The following is an 11,923-nucleotide window of genomic DNA, read 5'->3' on the forward strand; positions in this document are numbered from 1 at the left end:
ATAAAATAGTGAAAGAGCTGATAAAAAATTTGTGTATGTAATTTTTAAAAAAAGAACAAAATATAAAAATACAAAATTAAAAAAAAATTGTAAGCAACAGATGAGCTTCATCTTTATAAGAATGTGAAAAGAAGTCCAATTTTTAGCACTGTCATATAAAGAATTGTCTTTGATGCAAGTTCATGAATTAGCCTCTTATTGGGGCTGCACTTTACAAAACACTGTGTTCTTGAAACTGGGCTACAGAGCAAGATAGAGCATCTTAGTAATGTCATCTTAAAAGGTTTTTTTGTTGTTTTTTTCTTTTCTTTTCTTTTCTTTTCTTTTGTTTGTTTGTTTTTGTTTTTATTTTTACTACTTTATCAAGTAGGATTCAAATTTTTTTTAAATTCTTTCCTAGAAACAATATACAAAGGAGAGGCATATTTATTTCCAATTATACTCTTGTAAGAGGCTTCTCGAGTTCGAGAACATTCTTCCCTCTTCTTTTCACTGGTTGTTTTTGGCCTTAGCATGTGTTAAGATGTGAGATTTCAGGTTAGTTGACTGAGCAAACTTCTTATTACAGCCATCGAAGGGGCACACATAGGGCCTTTCTCCAGTATGAATTTGCACATGTGTGCGTAAATTGAAGTCCAGTGAAAAGCACTTCCCAAAGCCTTCAAACATGCATTGAAAGGGCTTCTCTCCAGTATGAACCAGTTGATGCCATTTTAGTTTTGAACTCTCAACAAAAGCCTTTCCACATTCTGCACATACATGAACTTTAGGGCCATGAGTGTGCAGATGTTTTCTCACGGCAGAGTTATCCCTGAACATCTTTGTGCATCCTTTATGAGAGCAAGCTATTGTTCGTGGAGCATCATCTTCTTTAATTTTTCTTGGCTTCATTCTAGCAAATTCAGCCAGTTGCTTAGGATCTGAGAGAGATACCTAATGCCAGGCATTCCTCCAGGAGGAAGTTTTTTGCCTGTCATGTACTCAGAAAAATCAGGAGGTGAATTCTCTCCAATGATCTGTTCTTCCACCACTGTCTTATGGTCAATATCTTTTTTATCATCTGAGGCCCACATAGTGATGGAGAACTCCCCCTCCAGGGTCTTGATCTACCCCTGCTTCTGCTCCCACTTCTTGCCGCTGGGCTCGGCCCTGCCACTTCCGCCACCACCGCCTGCCCCTCCACCGCCGCCACTCAAGTAACTCTTCTTGCCGCTCTTCTTGCCCCCGCCATCGCCCTTTTTCATCTGGCCGTGGCCGACGACGACCAGCCGCTGCTGCTCTTGCCAGCCGCGGCAGCCGTAACCAGCGTCCATGTTCATCATAGTTTGGGCATAATAAGCATTTGTGCCCACTGTGGCACAGTGTCTTATGATCTCCTCTAAAGGAGCATCTTTGTCTAGCACCCATATAATTCTATAATTAAATACAAATTGGAAATTTTGTAAGCTAAAGGTAGGATTAATAAAACTTAATCTAAGAAAATTATTGAATTACTAAATAAAAGTAGAAGTTAATCTCCATGAAGGAAAAATATAATTTTTAACAAGAGAGATGAAAACATAATTACTAATATCAAAAATTAAAAGAGCATATATGCCATTAATGAAGATGAAATTAAAATAATTATTAAGTTATTTTGCGTAATTACGTGCTAACACATTTAATAATTTAAGGGAAATGGAAGAATACTTACAAAAATATAAATTGCCCATATTAAGAGGAAATAGAATAAATGAACATATTTAGAATATGAAATTAAACACATCAAATTCCTAAAGCAAAAAACAAAAACAAAAACAAAACCATCAAGAAAAGGTGGATTTTCAAAGGAATTCTATCACATTTTTAAAAAATCAATAAATACCACTGTTTAATAAATTATTTCTAAGCAAAGAAGGAATCCTGTTCAAGTCTTTATAAAACAAATAAGGTGCTAATACCTAAACCAGGACTTGCTCTTGATGAATCTATACTGGCTAATAGTAATAATTCTTTTTAATGGTTCATTCAATAATTTTGACAGAAATCAAAATCAAGCTCAAACAATTACTGGCTATGTCACCTTGGGCTAGTCACTTAACCTATTTGCCTCAGTTTTCTCATCTGCAAAATGATTTAGGGAAGGAAATGGCAAATCACTTCAATATTTTTGTCAAGAAAACTCCAAAATAGAATCACAAAAAAATTGGGCATAATGAAAAATAATTAAACAAACAAAAAAGATTCGTTCCATTCTTTCTAATCTAAATCTAATCTAAAGATTCTTTCTAATGGTCGATCCTATATTCTACAGGTCTTTTCTACTCTTAACATAGCTATATGGCTACAAGAAAATCAAACAACCTGTTTTAGACTCAGTTTCCTCAGGGATAAAATGGTGATAATAAAATTATCATGTCATATGGTTGTTCTAAACATTAATGAAGACAATATTTTAATAACAATTTTCAAACTTAATATAAAATATGAATATGGTATATAAATAAACCATATTATTGTTGCTATTAATATTATTAATTATTCTCATTACAGACAAATCATTCTTGTTTTATTTGATAAATTTCAGATAGAAACAAACCTGGGAAAAGTAATTATTCTCAATTATACTTTGGTATTTAACATTTGTCAAGCTACTGCAAAGATGGATAAAGTAATCACTTTGAAAACTGAATGAAACTATTTGCATGTGTCTTCACTGAAAGTGTCTTTGGGAGAGTTCAAGTAATAGACAGAGCAACAAAAGTGAATTCTACCTTGTCCCGTTCTCCATATGATTTTGATTTCTTCAGCTAAGTCTCTCTGTTTTGAAAGCTCTTCATTTATTGTACCTTGAATTTTTTGAAAAATTAGCATAGCAACATCAATTAAAAATGTTCCTCAAAGTTGTGAATCAATGATTGTTCTGAGCAATTGACGGCAATGATTTTATCTATGACAACGATCCCAGACTGAGTATAATTTGTTTGTTAAAATCTCAAATGTAATCAGAGGCCTATATTTGTTTTGGGGGGGATTTGTCATCTCTTGTTTAATAAAAGATAAATAACTTCTGACTCATATATCTAATCATTAGATACATTATGCCCAATCTTATTCCATTATATCCTTGTGCTATAATTTATTCAACTATTGCCCAATTAGTGAATATTCTCTTCATTTCTAGGTTTTTTTTTTTTTTGGTAAAGTGAATATTTTAATTGACTTTATCATCTTCTCAATATCAGTTCTTATTTCATCCACTGTACCTTTTTTTGCCATTTCATGTACTTGTGTTTCTTATTCTACTTTGTGATAGAAATGCTTGTTTCATTTCTTTTTAAAAAAACTTAATATATTATTTTTCCCCAGTTACATGTAAACAAAATAAACCAAAATTAAACCTTGTTTAAAAACAAAGTTTTTAAAACTTTGAGTCTCAAACAATCTCCCTTCCTGCCTCCCAATCCCCCTTCAATGAGAATGCAAGGTATTTGATATAGATTATTTGTGTGTCGTCATGCTAAACCTCAAGAAAGATAAAGTTAAGAAAGTATGCTTCAGACTGTATTCAGACACCATTAATTTTTTTCTCATCATAAAACATAGAGAGTTGTGTTGGATCTTTGCTTTTCTAAGAATAGCTAAGTCATTCATAGCTGATCATCTTACAATATTGCTATGCCTTTGTACACATTTCATTTTACTTTGCATCAGGTCATGTAAGTCTTTTTTTTTTTTTTTAGATTATGTATGTACATTCATATTCTTTTTTTTTTTTTTTAAAGAACTTTTTATTGATAAAACGCATGCCAGGGTAATTTCATGTAAGTCTTTTCAACTTTTTCTGAGATCCTCTTGCTCATCATTTCTTATAGCACAATAATATTTTATCATAATCATATATCACAATTTGTTCAGCCATACCCCAAGTAATGGGCATCTCCTCAATTTCCAATTCTTTGCCCCCAGAAAAAAGCTGCTATAAATATTCTTGTACATAAATATTCTTGAGGTCATCCTTTTTAAAATCTCCGTTGGAATAGAGAACTAGGTCAAATGATTTTATACTCCTTTGGACAAGGTTTCAAATTGGTCAATAGAATTTTTTAATCAGTTCACAATGCTACTAATATTACATTAATGTCTCTTTTTTCTCACATCTCCTCCACAGTCGTTTTCCTTTTCTAGCCTATTAACTAATGTAATGTATGTGGTAGTATCTCAGAATTGTTTTAATTTGCATTTTTTTCCAATCAGTAATGAGTTAGAATATTTTTATAAACCTTTTTAAATAGTTTTAATTATTTCATCTGAAAACTGTTGATATCATTTGGTCATTTTATCATTTATCATTTGGGGAATAGTTGTTATTTTTATAAATCTGACTCAGTTCTTTACATGTTGGGAAATGAAACTTTTGTCAGGGAAACTCCCTTTATCTTATTACTCTCTGTTTATTCTATTCTCTCTCTCCTTTCTTCCTTTCCCTTCGTCTATCCTCCCTTCTATCACCATCCTGTTTCACTTATCCCTTCCATTTCCTACTTTCCTGTTGAGTAAGATCGATTTCTATACTCAAATGAGTGTGTATGTTATTCCCTCTTTGAGCCAATTCTGATGACAGTAAGGTTCACTTAACCCTCCTTTTCTTCCCTCCTTCCCTTACCCTATAAAAGCATTTTCTTTTATATCCATTATATATCTTATGATTGTATTATAAAAGTCTTCATTGTGTTATTGTATAAGTAGGAGCTGAGGGTTTGCCACAGAAATAGTATGAAACCTCTACACATTACTGGAAAGACATGTTTCTAGTTTTGTGTTTTATATATATATATAATTTGTTCCATTGTTTCTTGTCTTTTTATGATACAAGATCATGAAGGAGCAATGACTGTTCCATTGTCCTCTATATCATGCTAATCACCATAACCATTTTAAATAGAGTTAGCCTACAATCCTAGGTCACTTTGTCTATTTCTTTGACTCTGAGGAACAGTTAAATGACACTAACTGGGATGAATAACTAACACTAAGTAATATTGGAATAACATGTAATAACTGGCTTCACTAGAGTCTAATTTACCAGGATTTCAAGCTTCCTTTTAACATTTCATTGCTATCATAGACCTTTCTGGGCTTATCAAGTCCTGGCTGTACATCAATCACTCTGGCCAAGAATTACTTATGTTGCTGCTATCCACTTCTCCCAATTCTTTATCCCCTATGCCTACATGGAATATGAGTTGGGCTTTGAGAGGGTGATTATTATTTTTGCTGCTTCTGTCATTATTACCTGTATGCATCTGACATTGTGTGTTCAGTGTGCTAAGTTCTCTACGCACTCTAACATTCTTTGATTATATATTGGGCATATACTTGTAACTTTTCTCTTTCTTGCCAAGAAGATTATTGGCTGCATGTAAGTAGAAACTTACCCTTTAGAATCTATCTGTCAATCTATAAACTGCATTCAGGGAAAATGATCTGAATCTAGAAATGATTTAAATGTCACTTGGTGAAAAAGCAAAAGAAAAAAAAAACATGTATGTTTCTATTTTAAGTTTTACTGATTTTTACATCATTCTCTGATGAAGTCATTTTCTGGTGATGCTACCACTTCTTTAGAATCTTTGTTGTAACAAAAATATAAAAGCAAACTATACAATTACCATATCTTACACAGTATGTCTCATTTTGAATCCTGTAATTTACAAACTTTTAAAAAAGAAAGCATGCTTCACTATTAGTCCTCAAAAGTCAATTAATCATTGTATTGACTATCTGAAACTCATGCTTAAAATGTGACTCTAAAGAGCTCCTTTCTTTTTGTTTAATATATCTTTTTATTGCCAAAACATATGCTTGGATAATTTTTCAACATTGACCTTGCAAAAACTTCTGCTCCAAATTTTCCCTTCCTTCCTTTTATCCCTTCCCCTAGGTGGCAGGTAGTCTCATACATGTTAAATATGTTAAAGTATATGTTAAATATATACATATTTATAGAGTTATCTTGCTGCACAAAAAAAAATCAGATTTAGAAAGAAGGTAAAAATACCCTGAGAAGAAAAATAAAAATGCAAACAAAAATAACAGAAAAAGTGAAAAAGCTTTGTTGTGGTCCACATTCATTTCCCATAGTTCTTTGGGCGGGTATAGCTGGTTATGTTCATTACTGATCAACTGGACTTGATTTGGATACTCTCATTGTTGAAGATAGGCATTTCCATCAGAATTGATCCTCATATAGTATTGTGTTGAAATGTATAATGATCTCCTGGTTCTGCTCATTTCACTCAGCATCAGTTCACGTAAGTCTCTCCAAGTCTGTCTATATTTATCCTGCTGGTAATTTCTTTAGAACAATTGTATTTCATAACATTCACATACCACAATTTACTCAGTCATTCTCCCCAAACATTTTTTGCACATACAGGTCCTTTTCCCTGCTTCACTATCTCTTTGGGATATAAGCCCAGGAGTAACACTGCTGGATCAAAAGGTATACACAGTTTGATAACTTTGAGTATAGTTTGAAATTGCTCTCCAGATGGTTGGATCCATTCATAACTCCACAAACAATGCATCAATGTCCCAGTTTTCCCACATTCTCTCCATTGGTCATTGTCTTTTCCTGTCATCTTAGCCAATCTAATAGGCGTGTAGTGGTATCTCAGAGTTGTCTTAATTTGCATTTCTCTGATCAATAATGATTTGGAACACCTTTTTATATGAGTAGAAATAGTTTCAACTTCATCCTCCAAAAACTGTCTGCTCATATCCTTTGACCATTTATCAATTGGTGAATGGCTTGATTTCTTATAAATTAGAGTCAATTCTCTATATATTTTGGAAGTGAGGCCTTTAATTGGCATATAAAAAAAAGTTTCCCCAGTTTTTTGTTTTTTTTTTTTGCTTCCCTTCTAATCTTACCTACATTAATTTTGTTTGTACAAAAGCTTTTTAACTTGATATGGTCAAAATTTTCTATTTTGTGATCAATAATGACCTCTAGTTCTTCTTTGGTCACAAATGCCTTCCTCCTCCACAAGTCTGAGAGATAAACTATCCTATATTCTTCTAATTTATTTATAATCTCATTCTTTATGCCTAGATCATGAACTTATTTTGATCTTATCTTGGTGTATGGTGTTAAGTGTGGGTCAATGCCTAGTTTCTGCTATACTAATTTCCAATTTTCCAAGCAATTTTCTTCAAATAGTGAATTCTTATCCCAAAAGTTGAGGTCTTTGGGTTTGTCAAACACTAGATTGTTGAACCTAATCTATTCCACTGATCAACTAGTCTATTTCTTACCTAATACTAAATGGTTTTGGTGACCACTACTTTATGATATAGTTTTATATCAGGTACAGCTAGTCCACCTTCATTTGATTTTTCTTTTATTAGTTCCCTTGAAATCCTTGAGCTTTTGTTCCTCCAGATGAATTTTGTTGTTATTTTTCTAGACCAGTAAAATAGTTTCTTGGGAGTCTGATTGGTAGAGCACTAAATAAGTAGATTACTTTAGGTAGTATTGTCATCTTTATTGTTAAGTCCATGCTAGCTCTCTGGAGGCCTCAGGATCAGCCAGAGTCAGGATAAATTAAAGTCCTTGGTCTTAATAGGGAGAAGTGAAGGAGACAGATAAACTGCCATGAGGCTTGCCACCAACTTCTCTTCTCCTCATCCTGCTGCAAAGTGAGTTTCTGGCCTCTGTCACCCCACTCTTTAATCCTTGCCTACCTTAACCCCAAAAATTGATCCAGCACCAAATAGTGAGAAGGGCCATTTTTCCAAATATATAATAGAGCCACTGTCTTATATTGAATTGGTAATTAGACATAAGTGCTCACTTGTCTGGTTCAACACACTTTTTTCATAGTTTCAGCCCTTTACATCTCCTGCTTTCTTTTGTTTTACAACACAGGTGGTCATACCATCTCTGACTTCTCAAGGAGGTGAGAACACCAAAAAGGAGGTGATCACACCCTCTCTGACTTCTCAGGAAAGGAGGTGAAAAACCCCAAAAGGAAGTGGGGAGTCAAGCCAGAAATTGGTAGCAAGTTTCTGAGCTGAAGAGACTTATGAGAAACAAGTATACACAAAGCCATCAGCATGGGAGGTATTACACAAGCACATAGCAATAAAGCACAGGCAAGCTGTGCCTCTCTCTCCCACACAGTGGGTGCAGGCTCAATGTGGGGTAATAAATATGAATTGTCATTCAAATAGTGATATAACAAACAATATGAATCAACATGGTATTATAAAAGATTTCCAGAAGTCCTGGAAAGAGGGTATATAAATAACAATCACACATATGCCTCCTTCTACAACCAAGAGATAGTTAAAAACCAATCTATTGTCCATTACTCCATGTGTCAGGGAATCCAATGATTCCAGTAAATTTTGAAGTCCTGCAACAGTTTCATCATGTCTCAGATAATCCAAAGATTCCTGAGGGTTTTCCAGTCTTACAACAATCTTTTCATGTCTCAGGGAATCCAATGATTCCTGAGGGGTTGAAGTCCAACAATTTTTGATGTTCATAATTCAATCACCATAACGGCCATGCTCTTTCATTGGTGGGCACAATCAGCAATGGAACCACCAGATATTTCTTGGGTCTTCTCCTTTGTTTCAAGGGTGTGCTCCATTTCTCTCTGATGGACAAGGCAAATACAACTCATTGGCACCCATCTGAAACAAGCAAACCCTCTTCCCAAAGCAGTTAAGCTATCTGGTCCCTACCATTAACCACTTTCTGAATCTTTCTACATTACCTGGCAATTATCTAAAGATAGTGGAGCTGCTCTCAGTGGACACTGCCCTTCCAGTGGGTTATAAAACCTATCTGCCATAGGTACTGCATCTTTGTCAAAAATCAAGAAGATAATAGTGTAAAGAGCTAAATTTAGAAGTTCTTGGGTTACCTGTGGTTCCCCCTTTCATTTGTTTTTTGAGGAGTGTCTTGATATCTCTGTTTCTTCTCTCTAGTATTGCCTGTCCTGGAGGATTAAAGAGTATGCCAGTGGTGTGTAAAATCTTTTATTGTGCACAAAAGTGTGCAAAATGTTTAGAAATATATCTAATTCCCCAAGAGAAAATCCTCAGAACCAGATGGATTTACATGTGAATTCTACCAAACATTTAAAGAACAATTAACTCCAATGATATATAAACTATTTGAAAAAATAGGGATTGAAGGAGTCCTAGCAAATTCCTTTTATGACACAAACATGATACTGATACCTAAACCAGATAGGTTGAAAACAGAGAAAGAAAATTATAGACTAATCTCCCTAATGAATATTGATGCTAAAATTTTAAATAAAATATTCGCAAAAAGATTACAGAAAATCATCCCCAGGATAATACACTATGACCAAGTAGGATTTATACCGGAAATGCAGGGCTGATACAATATTAGGAAAACTATTAGTGTAATTGGCCATATTTATAACCAAATTAACAAAAACAATATGATCATCTCAATAGATCCAGAAAAAGCATTTGATAAAATCCAACATCCATTCCTAATAAAAACACTTGAGAGGATAGGAATAAATAGACTTTTCCTTAAAATAGTCAGTAGCATCTATTTAAAACCAGCAGTAAGCATCATATGTAAAGGAGGAAAACTGGAACCTTTCCCAGTAAGATCAGGAGTGAAATAAGGTTGCCCACTATCACCATTATTATTCAATATTGTATTAGAAACACTAGCCTCTGCAATAAGAGTTGAGAAAGAGATTAAAGGAATTAGAGTAGGAATGAGGAAACCAAACTATCACTCTGCAGATGATATGATAGTGTACTTAGAGAATCCCAGAGATTCTACTAAAAAGCTATTAGAAATAATTCATAACTTTAGCAAAGTTGCAGGATACAAAATAAATCCACATAAATTCTCAGCATATTTATACATCACCAACAAAATCCAACAGCAAGAGATACAAAGAGAAATTCCATTCCAAATAACTGTCGATAGCATAAAATATTTGGGAATCTATCTACCAAAGGAAAGTCAAGAATTATATGAACAAAATTAAAAAAAAAACCACTTTGCACACAAATAACATCAAATTTAAATAATTGGAAAAATATTAAGTGTTCTTGGCTAGGCTGAGTGGATATAATAAAGATGACAACACTCCCTAAGCTAATCGATTTATTTATTTATTGCTATACCAATCAGACTCCCAAGAAAATATTTTAATGACCTAGAAAAAATAACAACAAAATTCATATGGAAGAATGAAAGATAGAGAATTTCAAGGGAATTAATGAAAAAAAAAATCAAATGAAGGTGGCCTAGCTGTACCTAATCTAAAACTATATTATAAAGCAGCAGTCAACAAAACCATTTGGTATTGGCTAAGAAATAGACTAGGTGATCAGTGGAATAGGTTAGGTTCACAAGAAAAAATAGTCAATAACTATAGCAATCTAGTGTTTGACAAATCCAAAGATCTCAACTTTTGGGATAAGAATTCATTATTTGACAAAAACTGCTGGGAAAAACTGGAAATTAGTATGGCAGAAATTAGGCGTGGATGCACACTTAACAACATATATCCAGATAAGATCAAAATGGATTCATGATTTAGGCATAAAGAACAAGATCATAAATAAATTAGAGAAACATAGGATAGTTTAGCTCTCAGACTTGTGTAGGAGGAAGGAATTTTTTACCAAAGAAGAACTAGAGATCATTATTGATCACAAAATAGAAAATTTTGATTACATCAAATTAAAAAGGTTTTGTACAAGCAAAACTAATGCAAACAAAATTAGAAGGGAAGCAACAAACTGGGAAAACATTTTTACAGTTAAATATTCTGATAAAGGCCTCATTTCCAAAATATATAGAGAATTGACTCTATAAGAAATCAAAGCATTTATTGATAAATGGTCAAAGGATATGAACAGACAATTTTGAGATGATGAAATTGAAACTATTTCCACTCATATGAAAGAGTGTTCCAAACCACCATTGATCAGAGATATGCAAATTAAGACAACTCTGAGATACCACTACATACCTGTCAAATTGGCTAAGATGACAGGAAAAAATAATGATGAATGGTGGAAGGGATGCGGGAAAACTGGGACACTGATGCATTGTTGCTGAAGTTGTTTACAAATCCAACCATTCTGGAGAGCAATCTGAAATTATGCCCAAAAAGTTATCAAACTGTGCATACCCTTTGATCCAGCAGTTCTATTACTGGGCTTATATCCCAAAGAAATACTAAAGAAGGGAAAGGGACCTGTAAGTGCCAAAATGTTCATGGCAGCCCTCTTTGTAGTGGCTAGAAACTGGAAAATGAATTAATACCCATAAATTGGAGAATGGTTGGGTAAATTGTAGTATATGAATATTATGGAATATTATTGTTATGTAAGAAATGACCAGCAGAATAAATACAAAGAGCCTTGGAGAGATTTACATCAACTGATGCTAATTGAAATGAGCAGAACCAGGAGATCATTATACACTTCAACAACGATGCTGTATGAGGATGTATTCTGACGGAAGTGGATATCTTCAACAAAGAGAAGATCTAACCCAGTTCCAATTGATCAATGATGGACAGAAGCAGCTACACCCAGAGAAGGAACACTAGGAAATGAGTGTGAACTGTTTGCATTTTTGTTTTCTTCCCAGATTATTTTTACTTTCTGAATTCAACACTTCCTGTGCAACACGAGAACTGTTCGGTTCTACACACATATATTGTATCTACCATGTACTGTAACATATTTAACATGTATAAGACTGCTTGCCATCTAGGGGCGGGGGTGGAGGGAGGGAAGGGAAAAGTTGGAACAGAAGTGAGTGCAAGGGATAATGTTGTAAAAAATTACCCCAGCATACGTTCTGTCAATAAAAAGTTATTTTAAAAAAAGAGAGAATGAGATTGGGCTTCCTGAA

General features: G+C 33.8%; 1 pseudogene; it reads right to left on the reverse strand.

Annotated features, from left to right (window-relative positions):
• Positions 1-450: 450 nt before the first annotated feature.
• LOC127546748 (transcriptional repressor protein YY1-like) lies at positions 451-1,315 on the reverse strand (annotated as a pseudogene).
• Between the last annotated feature and the right edge of the window lie 10,608 nt (positions 1,316-11,923).

This window comes from Antechinus flavipes, chromosome 2 (genome assembly GCF_016432865.1).
Source record: "Antechinus flavipes isolate AdamAnt ecotype Samford, QLD, Australia chromosome 2, AdamAnt_v2, whole genome shotgun sequence".
Classification (NCBI taxonomy): domain Eukaryota; kingdom Metazoa; phylum Chordata; class Mammalia; order Dasyuromorphia; family Dasyuridae; genus Antechinus; species Antechinus flavipes.